The sequence below is a fragment of the Chroicocephalus ridibundus genome, chromosome 2 (genome assembly GCF_963924245.1).
Source record: "Chroicocephalus ridibundus chromosome 2, bChrRid1.1, whole genome shotgun sequence".
Lineage (NCBI taxonomy): Eukaryota > Metazoa > Chordata > Aves > Charadriiformes > Laridae > Chroicocephalus > Chroicocephalus ridibundus.
In genome coordinates this window covers 17,725,902-17,749,987 of record NC_086285.1, presented here as the reverse complement: position 1 = coordinate 17,749,987, position 24,086 = coordinate 17,725,902, and the positions used below count along the sequence as shown (strand labels likewise).

At 44.4% G+C, this 24,086-nt stretch overlaps 1 long non-coding RNA gene across 2 annotated transcripts; it reads left to right on the top strand.

The window, feature by feature from the left end:
- Positions 1-19,468, top strand: LOC134511106 (uncharacterized). Of its 2 annotated transcripts, none has more exons than XR_010069797.1 (3): positions 1-162; positions 10,516-10,622; positions 16,544-19,468. It is a non-coding gene; the product is annotated as an uncharacterized LOC134511106 (long non-coding RNA). The 2 variants fall into 2 exon arrangements; XR_010069798.1 differs by lacking the exon at positions 16,544-19,468 and adding an exon at positions 1,904-3,568 and having other exon boundaries at positions 10,516-16,537.
- The last annotated feature ends 4,618 nt before the right edge of the window (positions 19,469-24,086 follow it).

The window sequence follows — 24,086 nt, the reverse complement described above, 5'->3', positions numbered from 1 at the left end:
GGCATTATGACTTCTTTTATGGATGGTTTTTATGGCTAACAATACGGAAAGAATTTCATAAGAACTCTCACTTCTTGCAGCATCAGCTACAAGTTACAACATAAAACCACCAAACCCTTGAAGATTATGCGAGAGCTATAGTTTGATGAACCATTAAATCAGGTAACCATTATTCTGAATATTTCCGTTAAAAAAATGTTTTAATGCCATCTTTTTACTGCACTGCTTACTTTGCATGATCCTGTTTTTAATCAGCTCCCTCGGTAAGAACCATGGATAAACACCACCCTCACATGTGCGCACAAGTTCTGAACTTTGAACGAATGCAGTATGTTAATACATATTAATCTGTTTACTTACTTAGCCTGTGTCTGGTCACAGCCAATAAATCCAAAAATCCAGGCGCTGCTGATTGTGCGGCGGGCATGTAAGCACGCAGTACACAAAGCAAAACCTGGAAATTTGTCAGCTCATGGAAAGCTGGACCTTACTTCTTAAAACGGGATGGTGAATACACTGAAGATGTGCCTTCAGAGGCAGGCGGCTGCTCACCACGTGCTGGTAGCTCCTTTGGTTTCGCACACATTGCAGAGCAGGACGCTGCTCTCACCTCAAGGACGTTCTCCCGAATTCACTGACTTGCTGGATGTTACCTACAGCCTCAGTGAGGGCACCCAAGTCTCGTGTAAGGCATCACACCAGGTGCTACGGGGGGTTTACGTGATTTCCTTCCCCCCCTTTGATAGAACCTAAAAAGGGGCTGGGTAAGACTCATGTACTTGACATTTATGCAGAGTTGGCTTCTTTGTAGGATGGCCACACGAATGTTAATTAGGTACAAAGACATTGTGCAACCTCACCGGGGAGGCATGCCGTACTGCTTTGCTTTGGGTGTGTTAGTGCAGAGCGTGGGGGTGTAATGACCGTGGGCCTCATTTGAGGGCCTAGGGGTGACTGGCCCCCAGGGATATTGCACTTTGAGTTTGAACCATATACTAAAATCTTGTGTATATGGTTCTATATATACTATATGTACTAAAACTACTGACTTCTTGTTTGGAAAGAGAGAAAAAAATATTTTTTTTGCTGTATTTTATGTCACCTTCTGAATGGGACGCAAGGCTGAGAGGGAGAATCCAGCTCCAGGTTCCTCTTGGCACAATCTCCTCGTCTCTCCCCCTGTAGCTGTCTTTGATACGAAGGCTCGCCGGACATGCAGATCTGGGGCAGAGCCTCCTGGAGTAAAGCGGTGCCTTAATTTGACTGAAAATGTGCTACTAGCTGGGGGCTTGGGGGACGTGGGTCTCCCCCCTCCCCGAGCTCTGCTTTCTATAAGCGCCTCTGGAGCTTGCTCCGTGCAGTGTACCGGGGGTCCAGTAACACTTTAGTGAAGACAGATGTTAATGCTGAGTGAGCAGAAGCTAACAGACTCGCAGAGCAACCTTGGCAGCTCGCCCCATTTTTCAGATTTCAACGTACCTACAAAAACTTTTAAGAAAAAGCAGAAAAAAAGCCCTCTCTACATTTTGGCCTGGAGCAAAGCTCTGGTGTAAGTAGTTCATCAAGACACACTCTCTTTAGCTCCTTAAACACACAGCTAGATCAAAATAAAGTATGAAGAGCATAAAGTAACTCACAGACACCGCTTATTAACACTGAGGCCTGCTGCAGGAAGAAAGTGACCCAGTAAATATCCTCCCTGAGTAGTAAAATAGCTGCTGTAAGGAGTTATAAGAACTTTTGTGAGCTGTAATTCCCTAAGGAGAAAAAAAAAAAAAAAAGAAAAAGAGTTTTTTACAATCTTTCATCTCTGCTTGAAAGCAGAAATAAAAAGCCTGCCCCTAAACTACTAGGTGCTTGTGAGCAGCCTGCTAATAATGTCATCTTCTGTCTGGTCTTAAAGGAAAAGGAGAGATATGGAAAGAAAACAAACCCACAAACAGCGCTGGTCAGCTTTATGAGTGCTACAACTTCAAAGACTGGAAGAAACGCTCTCCAGACCGGCTGTTTTGAGGATCAAGAGTTCAGGAGCTTTAAGGGGCCTTTATTAGAGAATATTCTGCATGAGAAACTAACAGTCTCTGATAACACTGCAAATAGATATCTTGCACTGGCGGTCCTGTATGTAACAAACCTACTCCGGTTCCTAGGAAAAGCCAACAATATAAGCCTACTTATTTTTTGCTTGTATATGTTGTATTTCAACCCAGCGTGTTTTACACAAGGCTGCAGTGTGGTGATGTGTGCGAACACCACCCCCTTTATACTGGCACGTAAACTGAGATGGAGGGGAAGCGCAGCCAAAATTTTCATAAGCAATTTTAGGTTTGGGATCCTTCCATCTGGGTTGCTGAGCGTGAGAGACACAGACGTGTCCATCGGGGTGCCCCGAATCAGCGTGGTGGAAGGTGCGGAGGGTGCTGCCCTGCCCCGAGCGGGTTCCTCACGTACAAAGGAGGAATGTTATGGGGAAACAGACTTCGTAATCCAAGCGGTCTCTCTCCTCATTAAAATATCCATTCTCTGTTTTGCAAACAAGCAGGACTGTGGCAGTTTAGTCCTTTGAGTTTGCTTTTTTATTCTTGCAAAGGGTAGTGCGTTAGTTTTATGCGGCACATGCAGTACTTTTGAGCGTGTAAGAATAATGCAGAAGTGAAAGTTCCTTAGACACTCTGATAACTTTATGAACACTGAACAGAAAAACCAAGGCAGAAAATTTATGCTGAGCTATGTCCAATTAAATGTATTCTTGCTTATCCTCTCCCGTACCCATTTTTTTTCCCCTGTGGCAACTGCTGATCTGAGTTTAGCCGCACAGTGTCTAAGAAAGTTTACAGCAAATGTTCTAGCAATCAGAAATGTGATCATCCTCAAAGGATTTAGGACAGCAAAGGGAATGCGTATGAAAAGAACAGCTAGAATGATTTATCCGTTTGCCGCACAAACACCAGTGAAATGCACTAAAAAGAAATGCAGCAGATTGTGTGCTAGATGCCAGCACTGCGCTTGCAAATAATGAGTTAACCAGTAAGTTGACCGAAATAAATGTGCATTTTTTTTTTCTTCTGTGGACAACCGAGTCTCTAACAAGAACCACGTCTGTAATAAAAGTTATGATGTCTCTAGCAGGAACTGGTAGTGCAAATCAAACATACCATTAGCTTGTCAGGCTCAGCCAAGTGAAATAACAAGCAGCTGGGTAGTGCTGTACACTGAAATGGAAAACTGTTGCCCCTTAACAGAAGATTTCCTCAGAGAAAATTAAGCATGAGGGGCAGCGACAGACCTGGTTATTCATGAGCACGGTGTCACGGGGAGGTCAGTGGAAGGACCTTACTTAAACCGTCATTCTGGTTCAGGAAATGCTGCCTGACTCCTGAAGTTAGCGGAGCAAACTCTCCCCGACACCTCGACGAGTAAATCAGGGTAGCGGGGAAGTGCCTGGCACCAGGGAAAACGGAGGAGGAAGGGGCAACATGCGATTTCCCATCTGACCAGCCACGCTTGGCCATGAGACCCAAGTGCTTTCAGCTCCGAGGAGATGGAGGGGAGGATGGAGCATGCCTGGGTAAGGGGGGAAAGTGGATCTCTTCTTGTTTCTAAGGCTACTGAAGAATAAACCTGGAAAGTGAAACGTTTCCCTACGGCAGATGGGGAATTGGATGCAGACTGCGCTGGGCTGGAGGAGTTTTTTGTGCTTTGGGCTTTCAGCTAAACCCAAGCTGTTTGTGTTGTCGCATGCTCTTTTACAAGCTTTTGGCTGATGGAGCCTGGGTGGCAGAGTGGAAAATTGTTTGGGAGGTTTGCGTAGCCGTGTGTGTGTTCTGCGGCCCCAAAGCCAGACATTGTTTATTGAGTCCTGCAAGGGATCCTGGTAATCGCAGCTGATTTGCAAAAGCATATCTGCTGCCCATGTGTATCAATTAGATTGCAGTATTTGTGTACAAATCACAGACTTGTTATCGATCCCACAACTTGCGGTCAGCTGAGAGCATTTTTATGCTCGTCTGGAGGGAGGCACTGCTATTAAGCCATGGTACTCCATTTCCAAAAATTTTTGCTGCCCCTGCAAAGGTGCACCCAGCTTTCAAATGCAGGTTTGTATCTAATAGCTCCCTCATGTTGAATTCCAGGCCACCAACTATCTGCAGATATTTCATGAAGGCCACCCATCTGGCCCACCGAGAGCCCCAGCTCCCTGCCTGGGTCATGAAAACCCCGTCTCCATTTTCAGGCCAGTGCTCCCATACAGGAAAAGGTTGGGCTGCACTTCCCAGAAGCCAGCTCTCGAAAGAGGGAATTTTAAAGGAGATAAATATGTTTTCTGGCTCTGGGTGCTGTCAGTTCCTATCCTTTTCTTGATGCTGGAATATGCCCAAGTCTGAAGAGAAAATGAAGGCAGCAGCATTTTGACCAAAACATTGTCTTTTCACAGAGCAATTCTAAACCACTTTCACGTGCTCGTGGTACATGTACGCACTGCTTCCGCTGGCGATGTGTCTAACCCAAACCCAAGGGAGTGAAACAGCATCTATGCCGAAGAGGAACTGCCAGGCCATTTCTGGGTCGGCAAAGGTCCCCCCAGTTACTGCCAGGCGCTCGAGCCCTCAGTCTCCTGGTGGTCAATACTGGCCCCGCAGGCTCAGCCCCGTGTGATGCTGCACAGGGCAATTTTAGAGCTCCAATTTTTCAGAATAAAATCTGGAGTGTAAAAGTCATAGCAAACTTTTGCCCCAGCTCTGATGATTAGAATTGGTTAGAAAAATGCTACAAGTATATTACAAAAGAAAAGAAAAGAAAATCCCCAAATGCTTTTCTTTTGTAACTCTTTTTTTTTTTTTTTAATTTAAGAATACAGTTGTGTTAATTTTTTCATTCAGTAACAAGGAAAGAAAACTCCCTCTTCCCTTCATCCTTCCCTGCCTTGGAAAAAAGGGAAAAAAGGGAGGGAGGAAGAAAAGAGGGTTGCTGGGATGATAATGACTTGAAATGTTTTTTTTCTTGAAAAGTTAAAACATTTTGGAAAAAAATTTTTCCACATTTCTTCTTGCTTTTGAAAGATCCTTTTTAAGAAAAATGCTTTAAACTCCAAACATTGGCTAGCTTTATAAACAAAATTCTTTCCCTGTTTTATTAAGGGAAGTAAACAAGGCACAAGTGATGGCTGAAGCAACAATTTCCAAGATGATTGACACATGGGAACTTTTATCTTTTCAACTATAAACTTTGATTGGTTTTCATCCCCCCTGCCTCACTTCCTCCTTTCCTCTTTCTAAAAATTATTGCTTCTCAGTTTGTTTTAATGGTGTTTATGTAATGTCATAAATATTCTTGTTTAGAACTGCAATTATTCCCTATGATTAATTCTGCTCATTCTGAGAGGTTGTGCAAGTTTTTCACTGCAGGGTATGTCTTTTAAGTTCATGTGTTTCTCTGTGTAAAAGGCAACGTGTCCGTTACTAAAGCTGTGCCCGGGAAGGCAGGGTTAACGCTTTTGCGTTTTCCCGTGGCAATGTTTGGAAGCATTTTTGTGGAGTGTTTAGCATCATTCCTCTTTGGGTTGGGATTAAGGTAATTGACAAGGCGTTGGGCCAGGGGTCCTTTAGCTGTCCAACCTCGGCTGCATGGGGTGGAAGCAAGCCATGGCCAAAGTCACTTCCTTTCTCTTTCTTTTATATCCCATTAGTCTGCCTGTGTTTTCGATTTCAGAGAAATTCCTATAAATACATTGACTGTAGCTGCTAATTGTGGGTGAAACGTCAACTAGTGGAGGTTGTGGGAGTTTTCCCAAAGTAAGGACTACGGGACTCAGCCCTCTGAAGTCTCAGAAACGTATTTGCAGTACGTGGAGATAACCATCAGCATTTTTGTGACAACTGTTCTGTGTTACGTTAGGGCAAACAGTTGAAATCAGACCTTAAATAACAGGCTGAGTCCCATCCAACACTGCAAGTGACTGACAGTGCATAAAGGCCAGATGCGTGTACATGGTGCCCAGCACATTTACCTTTGGTGTGCCTCACGTAACGAGTTAAAAGAAGATGGACAGCAAGACTTTAATGCCCCAGAGCAAAGGAAAAAAGCTTGGAAGAACCGAGTAAAAGTTATACTTTAAAGAATGTACAGAATATGTACTCAAAATACACAGCTTGTCTGCTTCAGTATTTCAGGCATATTTTTACATGGTACCATGTTTTCCTAATGTCTCAGCAGCTTGAAAAGCCTCATCTTTTGGAAATGTTTCGCTGTTATCCTCTCAGATGGTTTCGCAGGCAATCATTTTAATGCCCAGATGAATTGACTGTGATTGTTCAGCATAAAATGAAAGAAGTTATGTACTATTTGGGGAACTTGTAGAATTCAATTTTTGTTCAATTCATTTGCAGAAGCCCTCCGGGCAGCTTCTAGCGCCAGATGGGGAAGGGTTTGTAGCAGGGCATCTGCATTCTGTTGTTCAACCCGAAGGAGGCTGAAAGCACAGGCCCCACTCTCAGCACTGTAGGACCTCCACAAGGTCCCAGCGGTCTCCGGAGGAAGCCTGCTCAATGCCGTGGGGGTCCTGCAGTCACAGAGGGAGTCAATAGGGCAGGTGAGGAGAGGACAACCTGGCACCTGCAGAAAGGAGAGAGCGTTGGACACAGCTCTCACTAAGCCGGACCATGGTTTTGCCATGCTCATTCAGTTATATCTGTATCTAAAAAAGAAAAGAAGAATGAAAAAGTGACAAGAAATGCAGTTTAAGTAAATCAGTCTATAAAAACTGGCAGGAAACCAGCAAGAGACCTCAGTGGAAAATCCCAGAAGAGGCGGGTGTCCCCACATGTTCCCTTTCCAGGACCCCGTCACAGAGCCGGGGATCTCATTAGGTCATATTTACCAAAGGCGCTTGTTTTCTGTCTTGTGACTCCGCCAGCGACAGGACATAGGGAGGACAAAGCCTGTCCTAAGTGACCACCGATGGAGCCAGCCCTATTCACGGATTAGAGCTGCCATGGAAACTCGGTTTGCAGAGTTCACCACCGCAAACACAGAATGAATGGCCAGGTCAGCACCCGAGATTAGAGGGGAGGGAAGGAGGGGGTTGAGCAACTGTTTGCTGAACTCATTTCAGGAGCTTTCCTGGAACAGTCCAATATTCCAAAAATTGGAACGAAGAGTTTTGAGTGAAAACCAGAGCGAGGATTCCCCTTATTTGAGAAAAGGGTTGTGTCCTTTGGATGCAGTCAATGAAGGACAGCAGCAGAGCTGAGCTAAGTATTGATTTAACTTCAGAATAACCTTAAAAGACCTGAAAGAGGTTTAATGATCAGCCATACGCTGAAAATGAACCCCAGAGGCCTTATCGCTTAATGTAATGATTTACACAATGTGTTATCAGCCACTAGATTAGGAGTTCTGCTTGTGATTCTGATTTTGATCATTGTGACAGAAGTCTCATATCCAGGTTCTGACTGTATGGATCTATCGGCTAGCCAATTGTAGGTGTTTTAAAAGCAGGATTGACTATTTCACCATCTGGAAAGTAAAACTTTTCTTACAACCTCAAACAATGAAGTTTGCAGTAAAGTGTATTTTAACAAGCATCTCTGCTTTTCTTTTCTTTCTTTTTTTTTTTTTAATATCGGAAATGATATATTTTTTCCCTCCAAGCCCCATCCTATTATCTTACAGTCTTCCTTGTGACCTAGAACGAGTTCCTCTGTCACAGGAGTTCAGAGAAATGAAGGTGTGCTCCCCGCAGCCTGGCAGTATCTACCCAAAGGGCTTCATGTATGTTGTGAATTGCTCAGCTGGAAGCTGGGCGCCTGGGAGCCAGATCTGCTCTGAAACCCAGCGCAGATGCATGGAGAATACCTTAAAAGCCAGAAGTGCAATTCATCACCTCAAACTTTAGACCTGAAGGGAGCAGAGATGGCTAATGTGGTTTTATTAACTTCTTGCTTAAACCATTGCTCTTAGATGCAGCTGTGAGCGGCACACTCAGTCAGGTTAGAAGAAAAAGCTAGTACATGAAAGCCTGGGAGGCAGCTGCAGTGGCCTGGTAGGTGTTTCTTCCTAGTCGGGTACTGATGTCCTGAATGCTATTACTTGGCTCTATTTTTCAGCCAATTGGGCACTCATTTTGGAGAACTTTTGTTTAAAGCTTATGTCCTTAGCAAGGGATATGTCAGAAAACACATTATTAAACTCAAAATTGAACCCATGGATCCTTTGCCAGACAGTAAAACATTTTCTCTCTTGGTGGAAGAGACTGTGGTTTGACATTCTTCGTTCTTCACAAATCCAAGTTAACCGGTTCTTTTTATCAGTTATTCCTATTTGCTATGAGGCAGTTGCTTAATACTGTGTTCAAGTATCTTGACGAGGTTAAATTGGTTGGTCGTTCCCCAGATTTTCCATTTCTGCATAAGATAGCATGTCAACCTTTCTGTAGTGCTCTGGGGCCTCATAAAACCTCATGAGTTCCTAATAGCGCAGCAGTTGTCCTGGTTAAGCTGAAAACTGAATTTCCTCATTCCTTCCTTGTGTTGGTCTTATGCAGAGAAGTTTGAGGGTTTAAAACTCTGCTGAATGAAAAAGCAGAAGTAGGGGAGAAGTGATGGAAATCAAGCAAAGTCAATGGCAAAACCTTCACAGTTTTTTGGGGAGGGAGACCTGGATCCGTGGGCATAAAGCTGAAGAGGAACAGATTGTGGTTATGTAAAACTACGCACTAGCAGTAAACACAAGACAATATCCGACTCTCATACAATGCCCTCTAAACTATCTGTAACAGCACACTGCAGACATGTGAACTAAAAGAAGGGAAACTGCAAAAGTTTGACCTCCTGGTGCTCATGTTGGAGCAACTGGAGCCGTCTGTGCAAATGTAGATGTGTAGGCTCTGGGTGGGCACACTCGTCTCCGCAGCGCTGCCGCAGGATCTCGCTTCGCACCTGCACACGCAAACCTCAGCCACCCTTGTTGCTCTGGTTCCCCTGGGAGAAGTGTCCTGAAGGTTTGTTTTCTTTTTGGATATCAACAAAATTTCTCTCTGAGCCTGTGGCTCAATATGTAAAAGTCCACTTGCCTGCGCATCTGGCTCACTCTGGCTGGGATGCCTCAAAGCTGCCTTTCCTGCTTGTAGAAATGTTAATAGTTTCTTGCTAAATTCACTAAAGAGATTCCTTAGATCCTCATTTACATATGTTTTGTATTATTCGTGTTTTTGCTTTTCATGGTTTATCCTTTCCTCCCACAACTTGCCACTATCCCCTTCATTAACCAGCCTAACTGAAAGCTGACATTTTCTGATTTATTGTTCCAAGTTCTTCTAAAGTCGCCAGTCAGAAGAATAGCTGTGCCCCTGTTTGGTATAAAGGAAGACATTTAATACCAAATTTTGTCTTTCCTGTGCTTAAAAATATTTTTTTTCCTCTGCCATCAGTAAGAGATGAAAAGATGACCCTGCAGAGCAGAAGTCTCCATTAAATCAGCCATTGGAGGGGAGGCAGGCTGGCTTTTTCATTTGAGTTTATTTTGTTTTAAGCTTATATATATTTTGTTAACCCGTGTTGGAAAAAAAAAGGGGGGGAGTTGCTAAAAGAAGGGCAATTGTGTCCTCCCACTGGAGCTCAGCCTACAAGCTACCCTTTCTTGGGAGCTGGTTTGATTTCCCTTGGATTTTGCTTCTGCAGGCAGGGCGTTTTATCTGCCTTTTAGCCTCTGACCCGGAGGTGTGACCTTTTCACTTTTATCTCTTTTGGAGTAAGCCTGGGCCCTGTCAAATTTCCCCGAGAGACTAATGGCAAGCACAGAGCAAGAAGGGCCACTTCTGACAGTAAAGAGGACAGAGCGCTGTGGTGGGTGATGGTGAGGTGCCTCCAGGCTGCTCTCTGGGACAGGTACCTGGGGTGGCGCAGCCTGAGCATCCATCTCTGCTGGTGCCCCTGACACCGAGCAGCAGCGATGGCCTGAGTGCAGCCAACCGAGGGCTAATCCCCGCTAAACCCATCTTTGCCTCCCGCCCCAGCAATGCAGCAGCAATAAATAAAGGCATAATCAGTTTCAGGAGAGATGCTTGCTTATCTCCTTTTGTTTAAAGCAGACAGATATAGTCCTGGTATAAAATGGCTCACGGAAATGATATTCAGCTGTTACTATTAGCCTTTATGGTTTTTTAACTCTCCCTTCTTTCCATAGAGAAGTCTTTTCTGGGTCCTTGAATGCAAGATGTGTTGAGCTTTAAAAATATACACTCATTTCTTGTATTTTACAAATTCACAAAACCTAGGTTCTGGGATGCCTCTCAGCAGCAACATCAGCAACAGCGTGTCTCAGACTGCCTGGAGAGGACAGGGAAAATCAGCACAAGATAAATGTATCTGTGATGCAGAGCTGCCTGGGAGGTCTCCTGTTAGGATCCTTCCTGATGATGGAGCAGGAAGAGAAGCTGCACAAGTGATCTTTTCCAATTCTAACCATTCTATGATTCTATGATGTGATTAAGTTGCCACTTCGTGGTTTCTGTTTCAGAGCCTCGGCAGTGACTGCTGCGATGGGTTCTGCTCATCCTGCTCCAGGATGGGTAGGAGGAAAACGGAGCAGGAGCCGTGGAGGCTCCCCCTGCCTCAGGCTACTTGGTGAGGCATCAGTACATGTGGAACAAGCACTCCTTCAGGCTGCTTTATTTCCTGACCTCAGCGGAGAAGAGGGAAAGGAAAAGGCGAATAACAGCTACACGCTGTGGGATTCCCTCCTCCTGTTTTGGAAAAGAAAGTGCAGAAGGGAGTCAGAGAGCCAGGGAAAATGAGTGAGGTGTTTTTTGTGCTTTTGATTCAAAGCCTGCAGTCTGCCTGCGGGGTTGCACTTCGTTCCAGTGGGTGTGAGTTTGGACCAGAGCTTGTTTTGAAAAAAGGGGTATGAAGGATGTGCAGAAAGTTCCTTTACAAGAGAAGGGAACATCACAGGGAAACCTCTCCACCACACATTGTGAGGAATGAAATCCGGATGGAGATCCCCATTGCAGGGAAGTGGGGGGAGGTAACGTATTCTGTTAGGGAAAGGGAGAGTTTTCAAATATTTATTTTTTACTAAAAAAATTACCACATAAATTTTCTGTGTAAAGGAAGTATTTCTCACAGAAATTCCCCACAAAGAATAGAGCTGTTCTTTATAAAAGCCTTTCCAGTTTTAAATAGAAACATTTCCATCCAGCTTAGCCTAGAGGTGACGGCTCTGACCCTCAGGTAGCCTCTGGAGGGGGTTGTGGGTCAGGAGTGTGATCCTTATAGGTATAGCTGGATATGGCTACAAAATGTGGCATAGCATGAAAAAACTGGCTGGATGTCCAGGCCCAGAGTGCTGGCGAATGGAGTTAAATCCAATTGGCGGCCGGTCAAAAGTGGTGTTCCCCAGGGCTCAGTATTGGGGCTGGTTCTGTTTAATACCTTTATCAATGACCTGGACGAGGGGATCGAGTGCACCCTCACTCAGTTTGCAGAGGACACCAAGCTGGCGGGGGAGTGTTGATCTGCCTGAGGGTAGGAAAGGTCTACAGAGGGATCTGGACAGGCTGGATTGATGGGACGAGCCCAATGGTATGAGGTTCAACAAGGCCAAGTGCTGGGTCCTGCACTTGGGTCACAACAACCCCATGCAGCGCTACAGGCTTGGGGAGGACTGACTGGAAAGCTGCCCAGTGAAAAAGAACCTCGGTGTCTTGGTCAACAGCTGGCTGAATATGAGCCAACATTGTGCCCAGGTGGCCAAGAAGACAAACATCATCCTGGCTTGTATCAGAAATAGCGTGGCCAGCAGGACTAGGGAAGTGACCGTCCCCCTGCACTCAGTACTGGTGAGGCCCCACCTCGAATACTGTGTCCAGTTTTGGGCCCCTCACTACAAGAAAGACATTGAGGTGCTGGAGCGTGTCCAGAGAAGGGCAACAAAGCTGGTGAGAGGTCTGGAGCACAAGTCTTATGAGGAGCGGCTGAGGGAACTGGGGTTGTTTAGCCTGGAGAAAAGGAGGCTGAGGGGAGACCTTATCACTCTCTACAGCTACCTGAACGGAGGGTGTAGAGAGGTGGGGGTCGGTCTCTTCTCCCAAGTAACAAGTAATAGGACAAAAGGAAACGGCCCCAAGTTGCGCCAGGGGAGGTTTAGATTGGGTATTAGGAAAAATTTCTTCACTGAAAGGGTCATCAAGCATTGGAACAGGCTGCCCAGGGAAGTGGTTGAGTCACCATCCCTGGAGGTATTTAAAAGACATAGATGTGGTGCTGAGGGACATGGTTTAGTAATGGATTTGGCAGTGCTAGGTTAACACTTGGACTTGGTGATCTTAAAGATCTTTTCCATTCTAAATGATTCTATGATTCTATGTTCAATATCCTGTAAGAAACACAGGATAACAAAGATTAAGGAGTCCTCCCCTCTCCAGTTCTCTTGTGTCCAAAACTCACTTTGTGTGTGTGCAGTAGCTCTAATGGACCAGAGCCCACCAGAGTAAAACCAGTCACCTGTTAATAACGCAGCCCAAAAAAACCAAGATGCTTTGCCATAAACAACACTTTTGCTTTTTTCTACAATACAAATGTCCCTAAACATGAAGATAGCTTGTACACTCTGATGCACATGGCTCATTTCTTCATTATATTTCCAGTGTGTGCACTTTGGTGGAGTCTACTCATCTGCAAGATTTCTGCTCTCCCCCCAGACCAGCCTGCTGTGTGCCGGAGGCTGGTGCTCATCCCAGCTTCCAGCGTGTGCCACATCAGTGGAACATGAATCATGGCTGGTGTTCGGGCTTTGCAGATGAAGTTTCAGGTTTCCAGCTCTGCTCTTTAATTGTGACACTGCTTTTTTATATACCTTGCTGTTTTTTACTGAAAAATAAATAAATGTTAAGGCAGGAAAATGAAAAGTTCCCCCAGAAATGAACCATGAATGTCCACCTCTCAGTTGTACAGAAAACCCATTCTGAATTTATTTCCTAAAATCACTTTTTTTCAATAACTTTTTTTTTTCCCCTATAAGATTAAAAAAAAAAAGCTTATTGAAACTCATGGGCAGAGAATTCATTTGGTTCAAATTGATGGTCTCCTTCAGGCTAATGGCTGAACTTGGCTTTAAAAAAAAATGCGTTATTGTAAGGAGTCTGTCTCGCATGAAAAGTAAATAGCCTTTCAATGTCAGGATTCGTTGTGGTAACTCATCATAAATCAGTGTAAAGAACAATATCAAACAATAAAAACGATATTTTGCCACTGTGGTGGATCTTAAAGTTTTGAGATGTCTGATGTTGATTTTATCAGCTCTTCCCTGGAAATAAAAAAGCTTCTCATCCTCCCAGGGAAGCTGCTCTCCAGGTCTGGAGCCAGCTGTGCTATCCAGTCCCTCCTTCTAGTTCTTGTACCTTCCTTCCTCGGAACTTTCAGCTGCCACCAGATCACAGTAACTTCTATCAAAGTCTCTAGGGCCGCTTCCTCAGGGTAGGATTTGAAGCTGGGTATCTATTGCTGCTCTCTAGCTCTACATATGTATCTTTATGATGGGGGAGACCCGCAAGCCCACAATCCCACAATCCTCCCTCCTTCCCCACCAAGTAATTTATTAAAAGTAACCAACTCCTGAAAACAAAAGACTCCCATGTATCAGACAAAAGCGGAGAAGGGTCCAGTTTGGGTCTCGAAAAGCCTGGGTACAACTCTCAGCTTTGCCACATAACTCCTCTGCAAGGAATTATGCTTCTTTTCACCCCACATATAAAATGGAGATAAAAAAATGGTCAGTCACAAAAGTGGTCTCAAGTCTTGCCTCAAGACTTATCATGTCACTAAACTGCCATGATTTGTTTATCCTCTGAATTTGAGCCTGTGGGATATGAGAATTTGAGAATTTTCAATCTTTTTTTCTGAAACCACTTAGTTAAAAAGTTCTTGGGCAACAGGCTTTTTGGCAAAACAGAATCACACAATGAAATTCCTAATGTGCCCATCTTCAGGCTTTAAGCTTGACACGTTGTACCTGGTGATGTTAGCTGGGGTTTTGACTTTGGAGGCATTTTAACATGAAGAAAGACAGAACACAGAATCTGTTCTGCATGCATGAAAGTGATTTGCTGGTTTGTTATACTCGATTTCGGCATATACCTGTTACCTATTGGCAAAATGGCTTCAGTTGATGCCCACTGCCTCTTCACCCATAGGCTTTATTTATAGCAGTGCACTGATCAACGGTGAGTTTCTTAAAGCAGAGAGGCTCCTCAGATCAGTACTTGTTCCAGCTTTGTCAGAGACAAATATTCCAACATCACAGGCATTTTTGCTATCCCTATTGCAGACATTTAATTGCAGGATGATTCAGGGCACATTAAGCAGCCAAACTTCCCTATACAGCCCAGGAAGAGCGGTCTCTCCAAGGGTGTTTCAAAGCACGGCTATTGGCTGCCCAGCGCTAGACAGTATGACTGTCTCCTTCCCAAATAATTCAGCCTCTCACAAGAAAATCATGAATCAGGCTGAAAAATCGCAGGACTTCTTAAAAACAGAAAGGGTAATTTTGTTTGCTTTTCTAAGTGCACTCGTGTTGGGTGTTCAGGCTGCTTCTCTCCAGCCACGAGGGCAACACATTTACTACATGATCGAGCTCCATGTTGGCCCTTGGTTCCTGACTCTGGGCCTCCCACGGTAAAAAAAAAAGTAATATATAAAGGTAGAAAGACTCAGAAAACAGCTGTTGGAAACACCATCTTGCTGTTCACCTGGCAGCTTGGCAGCCTGTCAGCAGGGCTGGCAGGGAAGCCTTGGGGCCATACCACCAATGGACGAGGACCTCTGGTTCGGAGTCCCTCAGGGTGCAAGGAGCAGAGATCGTGGGGCTGGGTCTATCTGGGACCATGTCTCCAAAGCTGATAGGAAACAGGATTGTTTCTTTCATGGAACGGAAGAGAATCTTATTCCTTTCCAGCTTGGAAGGGATCCTTCAGGGCCGGATTCTGCAGGACGTCGTGCACAGATGAGGTGAGATCCAGGTATCTGACACACACAGAGAACAGTGTCGAACCTGGTCTTAAATTCATTGTAATTACAGATTTTCAGATGTAGTGAGCGTGCCACTGCCTTGTTCTTCCTCAAGGCAGGTTTCTGTTCAGTTATGCGAGCCACTGCTTGAGGATTGCAGATTTGATTTTCCTTAGATTGATTTCCTTAGATTGATTTGGGAATTCGGTGTCACAGCTTTGGCAGTGTTAGTTTGCGATGTTGCCTATTTTATGCCGTCTATTTTCTTCTCTTGATGATATTCAGTGTGGTGATTAGCACACGTGGACTATATTTTCTGGGATATACAGTGATTTCAGGCAAACAAAGGAAAAAAAAAAAGTGTAAAAAGTGGTTCTGGAAATACTCATTCTGTTGCCTGAATGTAAAAGGTGGCAAGAGGCACATGAAAATTTTCATTAGCCTGTGGGAGGGACACAAAGGTTTGGTTTATAAGGACCTATTATTATTTTCGATTACATAAGGCTAAAGAGAAATCCTTTTTGAGACTTTTAGGATGTGGTCATCCATTTTCTTCCCATGTTACAAGCTTTCTGTCTCTCACTTTGATGTGAGTAGATCTGTAACCCAGCTTCTGTAATTCCCATCAAACCTCCATATAATATGGTTCATTCTAATAATGCCACTGATAACACTAAAAACAGCCAGTTCCCTAGGACACAGTGCAATGAACATTTTATATAGCATCCTCCCTATAAAGTATCCTGAGGAAAACTTGACAATGAGAAGTGGAGTAGACAGGAAAAATTTTGGGTAACGTAACTTTCATATGGGCAGTGGGAGAAAGGTTTGTACATTATACAAAGGTTAAATATAGGCCAAGTCAAGACAAAGAGAGAGAACTGTTGTAGAAGTGGGAAACATGCAGTGGGAAATGGTTCTTTTTCTGATAAGGGGGGAAATAGACAATATATTTTGACATTCAGGTTCAGAAAGGTGGTAACTGAAGAAGCAAAAGAATCATAGAGTCATACAATCTTCATGGTTGGAAAGGACCTTTGAGATCATTGAGTCCAACCATACACACACACAAAAAAAACCCCAAACAAAACAAAACCCTACAATCTCTGCCACTAAAGCATGCCCTGGAGTGCCAAATCTAGATGTTTCTTAAATACTGCTAGAGATGGTGACTCAACCACCTCCCTGGGCAGACTGTTCCAGTGCCTGACCACTCTTTTAGTAATTCTTCCTAATATCTAATCTAAACCTCCCCTGAAGAAGCAATGAAAGAACAGGTCAGGGAACAGACATGCGAAAAAACAAGTATAATGTCAGTGTCTGGGGGCTCAGAAGATGAGGCAAATCTAAGATTTTGGAAAATAAGGAGGATTCGGCATCGGAGGGGAAACCACAAAACAGGAGCAAATTGTTCTGCTTCCAGCAGGCAGCACTCAGGCAGCGCATTGACCACTCTCCTCTTCGATGCAGAGTGTGTCTGACCCCATCCACATCTGCACAGGCAACTCGCTGAACCCACTAACGTGATGGTTTTGATCCAGTTCATTTTAGGTGGAGGAGGCTCAAGAGACTCAAGATGAGAAGAATCAGCTGGCATTCACTGGATATGTGTGGCTGCATTGTCTGCAACTTAAAATTGGATCTTCTCTCAGCACCTGAGCTTCTAACAGTTGCCTTGAAGAGCACTGAGCAGTCCTCTTGGAGGAAAACCCAAGGTTTTCTCAAATGCACATTGTTTTACTGAACTAAACATGAGATTCAGCAGATGTGCTTGTTGGGAACATGCTGTAAGACACAAGAAACGGTGTCTATGAAAAGCCATGGCCTCTGGGAACCTGTTTCCAAAGTGCAGGCGGCCTCCAAAGCCTGGCCCTATGGAGAAAAAGGCAATCTGAACATTTTACAGCCTGGCAGACTTACTGCAGCAAACAGGCATGAGCCTATGAGGATTTAAATACAAATGTTTCTCATTTTGACCTGCCTCTAATTCCTTTTGATCCTGAAGAGTAAATCTTTGTTCTGCTCATACATGTGTGGTGCTGCTACTGCAGAGCTGCTCTGTTTTGGAGGACTAAACACAGCAGCACTCAGGATTTGTCCTGGGCCTGTCCTATATTTAATAAGGTACAAAAACATCCTTCTGCCTTCTCTGTCAAGGGCTTGTTTCCCTGTGAAAATCCTTTCTCTTAATCCCTGATTTATGATTGTCTGAGAAAATATTCTAATGAGCACCGAAATGCTGAACAAGACCCTTCCCTCAGGAGGGATGCTGCCATCCTGATGCTGTAGTCCCCGTGACGTGCTCTTCTTACACCCTGACTGCTTGATGTCAGGAAATCCTGGCTGAAAGGGGGAGTCTAGTCCTTAGGAGAAGAAAAAAACCTGAATCATGAAGTGCTTTTAATCTTGTATTAAAGTTAATGTGTATTTTTCTTCTGTCTCATTTAGTTCCTGAGAGTATTCAGGTGACCTCCGCCTCTAAACACTGGACATTTCCATTTTCGTTCTAGCATCCTCATGGCAAAAACACAATTGAGCTTTCAAGGGAAATCTGAGAAACAGAAGTGAAAGAGATAACGGAGGCTTCTGAAGCGGTGGTGGTGACAGCCCAACCAGCTTCGGTGCATTTGAGTCCTCCCTATTGAGAATTTTTCTCACTTTCACATAAAAGGCCAGTATCTGTTACAGCCACATGTGTCAGCTCTACAGATGGACCCTGTTGATTAGGTGAACTTTGTGTACCTGATCTTGGTGGTGTTCGGAAGCCCAGACACAGACAAGATGTTTGTATTATTCATGCCTCCCCTACTCAGGTGCTGTGCATCGCTACTGTAACTCAACCCCTAAAGATTTAGCGCTGGAGACCCCGTCCTGTGTGTGTCTACCACCAGCTATAATGCTGGTTATTGTACACTTCTCCGTGGTTGCAATGGGGCTGCCTACAGAGGCATGCTCTGTGCGATTGTTGGGCCCACGTTAAAACAAAAATGCAGTCAGTGGGGACTGAGAATATGGTAAGTATTTTGAAGGATGCTGAGGCTTTGGAAAGGTTGAGGCTAATCATGCCTTCTACCTGAAGGTATGGCTGCTTCTGTTGCAAAACTTTGAAATTGGATAAATTCAGTTGCCAGGCTGTCATGGTACTTGAGTCATAATGCATCGATATATTCGGAAACAACCTGGAGAAATGGGCTGAGGCTGAGACGACAAAGTTCACTGATGGGATCGTGTTAGAGAAAGCAAACTTTACTGGCATGGTGCAGAGGAATCTCACTGTGCTGAGTGACTGGGCGACAAAGTGAGTGTCGAACTTCGTAATCCTGACAAGTGAAAAGACACGCACAGGAGGCTGGGTTGTATAAATAACAGTATAAATAGCTAGTGCAGCATAGCCAGCAGATTGAAGAAAGTGAGGCTTCCCCTGTATTTAATTGACCACACCTGGAATGCTGTGTCCAGTTTTTGGCCACCAGTATAAGAAGGGCTTTGGTAACTGTGAGTCCAGTGGAGGACCACCAGGATGGTGGCGGCTGGAGCACTTGCCCTGCAAGGAGATCGGGGAGGCTGGAGTTTGGGGCCTATCTATCTATCTATCTAGCCTGGAGAAGAGATGGCTTTGGGAGTCTTCCAATACCTCGTGGCTTTGAGCAGGCCATTGGGTTTGATGACCTCCCACAATCCAACCTAAGCTCTTCTGTTATTCTATAATCCTTAGGAAAGTTAGTTCCAGTAAGTAGTTTTATCTAAACATCAACTTCATGGATAGGAGCAATCACAAGAAGTAAATAGAACATTAGGAATTACTAGGAAGGGAGCAGAGAAAAACCAGGAATTATCAACATCAAATAGAATAAATACAAGGTGTGCCTGGATCATGAACATCATGTGCAAACCTGTTCTCCTACTGATCAAAAAGGATAGAATAGAACTTGAAAACGTAGGTGGAAGGGAAAGAAGGGTAATTAAAAGCTTGAAAAAGAGACGGTAATTCAGCTAGGACTATTCTTTTTGGAAAGAAGGTAAAAGGGGAGGTATAATACAGTAAACAAAATCATGGTTATTATGAGACCATGGAGGGGGAACCAGGTGGCAGTTTCAAAACAGTCAAAGGGAACCATATCTGCACGGTAGATTGGATGTCTCAAGAAAGATGCTTGTGACTGGATAGGAGAGAAGGGCTGGATTTTACACACAACACATTGTCAAGATTTCCATGCAAGTTTTTCAGAAAATGAAGAAAATCTAAATAAGAACACATTACAGCAATACTGCTATTCAAATGAATCTGAACAATGGATGTATTTAGCAGCTTACAGATTTATTAAAGAATGGCTTCACCTTCCCTTACTGTTAGTCGTATCTCTATTTCAGTACAGCTTCCTGGAAAAAAACAGGGTAAAATTTTATTCTATAAAAAACAGAGGCTTTGCTACAGAAGTCAGGACTAATTTATTAACGTATATAGCATATACTATGCATGTAGCAATGTACCTTCTAAAAGGTGTTTTGCATTTACCTGGTGTTGCTATGCACGTACGGGGCAAACGGGGTAGCCGGCCAAGTGGGGTGTTAGCCTGTGGCCGTGCTTGCAGCAAGGGGGCTGCAGTCCCTCCCGCAGCCCTTGGGGCAGACGCTGTTGCTGCTCTCTTATCAGCAGCGCTCAATGTCACTGCTACCTGATGGAGCTTACGTGCCATACACTGGAAAAGCCTGTGGTGCACATGGAGATGGCTGTGTCACACACATTTGCTCACACTGTGAGCAAAGACATTCCCAGTCCCAGCAGATATAAGCTTTAGTCCTTTGATTGCTACTGTTTTCCTGCTCTTTATTCATTTGCTCAGGGTTTTCTTTTCCTGCCCACACCAAATCAATTTTTAATTCCACTCAAAATTTTGTATTTTCTTTTTTTCTGAAGATTTCCACTTTACATAATTCTAAAATATTTCAGTATGAGTCCACTGGTAAATTTTTTCTCCCTATTTTGGAGTAAGCACATCTTACCCATCATTGAAATTCAACTGATCTTTTTTTCCCCTGAAATCCAGCTCCATCTTAATTTTTTCATGTAGTTACCCAGTATACAGTTCACATAGTGATTGCACTTTGTTGAAAGTATTATTAAAATATCTGATGTTAACAGCCATGAGAACATCCAAAAGAAATAAAACTGATCCAGAAAGGTTTCATGAAAACTTTTGGATTCTGATGTACTTGGTTGCTCTTGTATGAAGAATATTCCCAGTTTCATCCAGGACCAGGTTTTGACGGGTTTATGAAATGACAATGTTTTATTACTCACACATTCCCATTTGTACAGGCTGGATTGAATTCAGACCCCTTTGGTGCTATGCCCAAGGTCAAAAAAACTCAATTTGAAGGTAGATTCTGCTTCTTAACTCAGCACTGGGAAACTTACATTGAAGAAAAAAATAATCACCATTATAACTAGACCTTTTAATTTTATTCCACATCTCAAAATTCCTCTTCCAGCTTTGAATAGGTTCAGACTCAGATAGAGCTGATCTTCTCATTATTACTGGAAACTTTGAAGCTCTTTATCCCCAGACAGGGAGCTGAAGGTAGAGAGTCAGTAAAATTTTCCACATAGCGCAGGAACACGGGGAGAAAAGAATTCAGAAAGGAGACGCGGGGCCTTTCTCACGAACTTGAAATGCTGGCGAGCAGCTCCTTGAAGTTGTAATTGAAAATCAATCTGATATATAATTAAATTCTAGTCATCACGTATGCACCGACTAGTCTCTCCAGCTCTTAGCCAAGGCAGCGGAGGAGCGGGGCTATCGATCAGGGGGGGCTCCCGCGCCAGCAGCAGCACTAAGTGGCTCCGCGCGGGGCTGCCCTGGTGCAGGGCTGGCGGGCAGCGCCCCGCGGCTCCCAGACGGGAGGACAAACAGCCGACTCCAGCGAAGGTGTCCAATATTCCCTAATCATTTAAGTGCATTGCACAGCGAGCCTGGGCTAGTCCCGCAGTCTCCGTGCTGCCATCAGTCTTTCCAATAAATGAGCTCTGAGCAGGCTCCAGAGAGAAAAGGAAAGAAGGCTGATCAATTTTTTCCAATACTAGGTTTTCATTTTAACTTCTCCCCTGCAACTGCTACTCGGGTTAGGTGCTCTGTAATTATATTCATCAAGGTCTGTCAACATAAATTGACAGCCCTGGTTTAAAGGCATAACTCTAGTTTCTTTACTAAGTCAGAGAGAGAGAACTAGCATTGATTATTTCTTTAAAGAGGAGGAACTGGGATGGCTTTTTTTTCAAATTATGTAGTGTTTTTAAAGCCAAGCTACGCAATCCATACATGGCCCTTGCTGATCTCCCTTTATTCCTGACAAAGAGAAAAATTGTCTTGTCTGCTGCCCTAGACGCTTTTGATATTGGCATTAATATTAACTGACTTGTGTTCCTCTTTGGTGCTACATTATTCATTTGCCTAGGTATTTACAGTGCCCTCATCTCTGTTTGCATTGAACCCTGCCAAAGTGTGCACGCTCACACACTGCCAACGCAGAAAACCTCGCTAACTTAAAAGTACAATAGCATCAGTAAATATCGCTCTTATACAGAACAGGAACATTACATCTAAGTGGAAAAGTAATCATATCTAATGAAACTAATGGAATTCTTCAAAAATGTCACTAATAGCAGGGCAGGGGGGACCGATTGACATAATTTATTTGACTTTCCAAAAGAGCCACTGATAAACTCCCTTAAAAAGCCCCTAAGAAGGTAGGCATGGGGGCGGGGGGGGGAAGAGATATCCCAAGTCAAACAGCAGTAAGTGCGGGGCTGATAGCAAACCCTGTGAGGCTGGGCTGGCGGGTGGGGGCTGCAGGCACTTGCCTGTTTAGGCACCTCCTAGTCCTAATTATAGGGCTGTTTTTCATGCTTATAAGTTTAACTGTTGGTGCAGAAATTTTCCCGGCTGGTGACTTCCTCAAGCTGGCTTCTTGTCTCTAAAAGAATTGTCTCTTCAAAACTAATCCAGCTCCCGTAGCAAGGGAGTCATGGAAAAAAATGTATTCCTTTGCTACTTGAAAGAACAAGCAAGCAAACTCCAAACCAGTAACGTTTTGTCTGAGACTCCAGTGTCCCCCGTGCTGTGACTGGCGTGTGCGGGGTGGCCAGCCGTGCCGCAGACGTCCCCAGCCCTCCTGGACCTCTGCATCCTCCTCCACACCCGCCTCAGCCTGCCCTGCTCACAGCATCCCACCCCAGAAGAGGTGCTGCCCGGCGCGGGCAAGCCCCCAAAAGCAGGAAAGAAATTCAATGCAATGTGTTTGCTGCTAAGAGGGCTATGATTCAGCGGAGGGACAAACTCGTCCTCGTGTTGAGCATGACTCTGGAAGCAGGACAGGCCACGGGGTCCAGCTGGGCAGCTGAGTGCGGAGGGAAGAAAAGACTTTGTACGTGTCCCCGGGACAGTGAAAGGATTCAGGAAAGGACAGCAATGACACACAGCAATTATTTTATTTGGGTGTTCTCCTTCTGCCGTGCGTATAGCTGCTACGCTGTGTCCTTGGACAACAGCCAAACCTGGACTTTTTCAGGACATTGGTCTCATGTGGGTTGTTGTGTTAATCCTCTGCTTTAGGAGGAGACACATGGGCTGCCCCCTCCTCCTGCATTTTTGCTGTTGTCCCCATAACTATTTGCCTTTCCCTGTTTTCTTTTCCCGAGTTTCACCGCTCTGCATCTCAGGGGCAGCTCTGTGGCTTTTTTTAGGGATGTGCTAAACCCTGGCTTTAAAGGGACTGGTTAGGGACAAGTTAAGATGGCTAGGTAAGAGGAGAAATGGCAGCAAAACAGAGATGGGTACAGGAGGCCCAGATGGGAGATAGATGCCGGGACTGCAAATTGGGCAGACTGGGTCCTGGGAAGCAGGGCTGTGGTCAGCAGACGCTCGAGGAGACAGCCGGGGAGAAGGCAGCCTGGAGCAGAAGGGGTCAAGCCCCGGCTGAAGTGGGCTATAGCACATTTCCCTGGAGAAACAAAACAAAGATTGCTCAGTCTCGTCATTCGTCTGACATCCTCACGCAGAGCACTGGATGCACTGCTACTTTCCTCCTCTGTATTAGGGCTAATGGCCTGCCACTACTGCTTCGTTTTCTCAGGTGGCTAAAAACCATGTACCAAGTCCAGCTGTCACTGAGGAACTGCAGCAGTGTCACAAGGATGCTGCCCAACGGTGGTATTTTATTGCTTTTAACAGAAGGTCCCTGCTGAAAAAAAAACAGCGTTAAGAAACGGAACGTAAACATGTTACCTGCAGTATTAAAATAAATGTTTATGATGCATAATTCCTTCTTTGCAATGCGTTTTCAGGACAAGGAATAGTTCACTAGTTTGTGCGGAGGTCAGTGAATAGTTTCTGCAAGAAAAAAGGTAAAAGGAAAACTGGAGCTATTTCATTTTGGCATGTTAAATATGAACTTGAAATGTAAGACTTCATTGGCCTATGCTTTCTTATTAAATCATAAAAGATCATAAGTATGCACAAGATGTTTTGATTTGGATTGAGCAAAATGATCTCCTGGTGGGGAATAGCCATTTTCCAGCTGGGAAGCTAAGGCACAGAGACTGAGGTGAGAGACTACCTGATGAATTTGGAGCACCTACCTGAGACACCAGGACCTTGATTTTTTAGCATTTGGCATCAGAATGTACTATGTATGTGCAAAGCACAATTTGTGTTGACTTGGTTCATGACTGAGAGCTTGTGAACTTCAACAAATCAGATCCCGAATCGCAACAGGCAGCTGGGAAAAGGGACAACCCGCCATTCCTCTTCAACATGCATGATTGCTCTTAGAGCCTTGGGCTTCCTCTGGTCACTGTCTCTGCAGTGGGGTACTATTCCTTTTAAAAAAAAATCATATTCACATTTCTAAACAAAAAAAAAAAGAACCTGAGGGCCTGATGCCGTGTAGTGCATTTTGCTACAGAGTGAGGATCCCCCACAGGCAGCTGAAATGCTGTTCCTTTTTCTTCTCATTAGAACAATGAATTCCACTTGGGTTTGTGTAGGCTGCCTGGAAGGAAATGCACGGAGAAATAAGAATTTC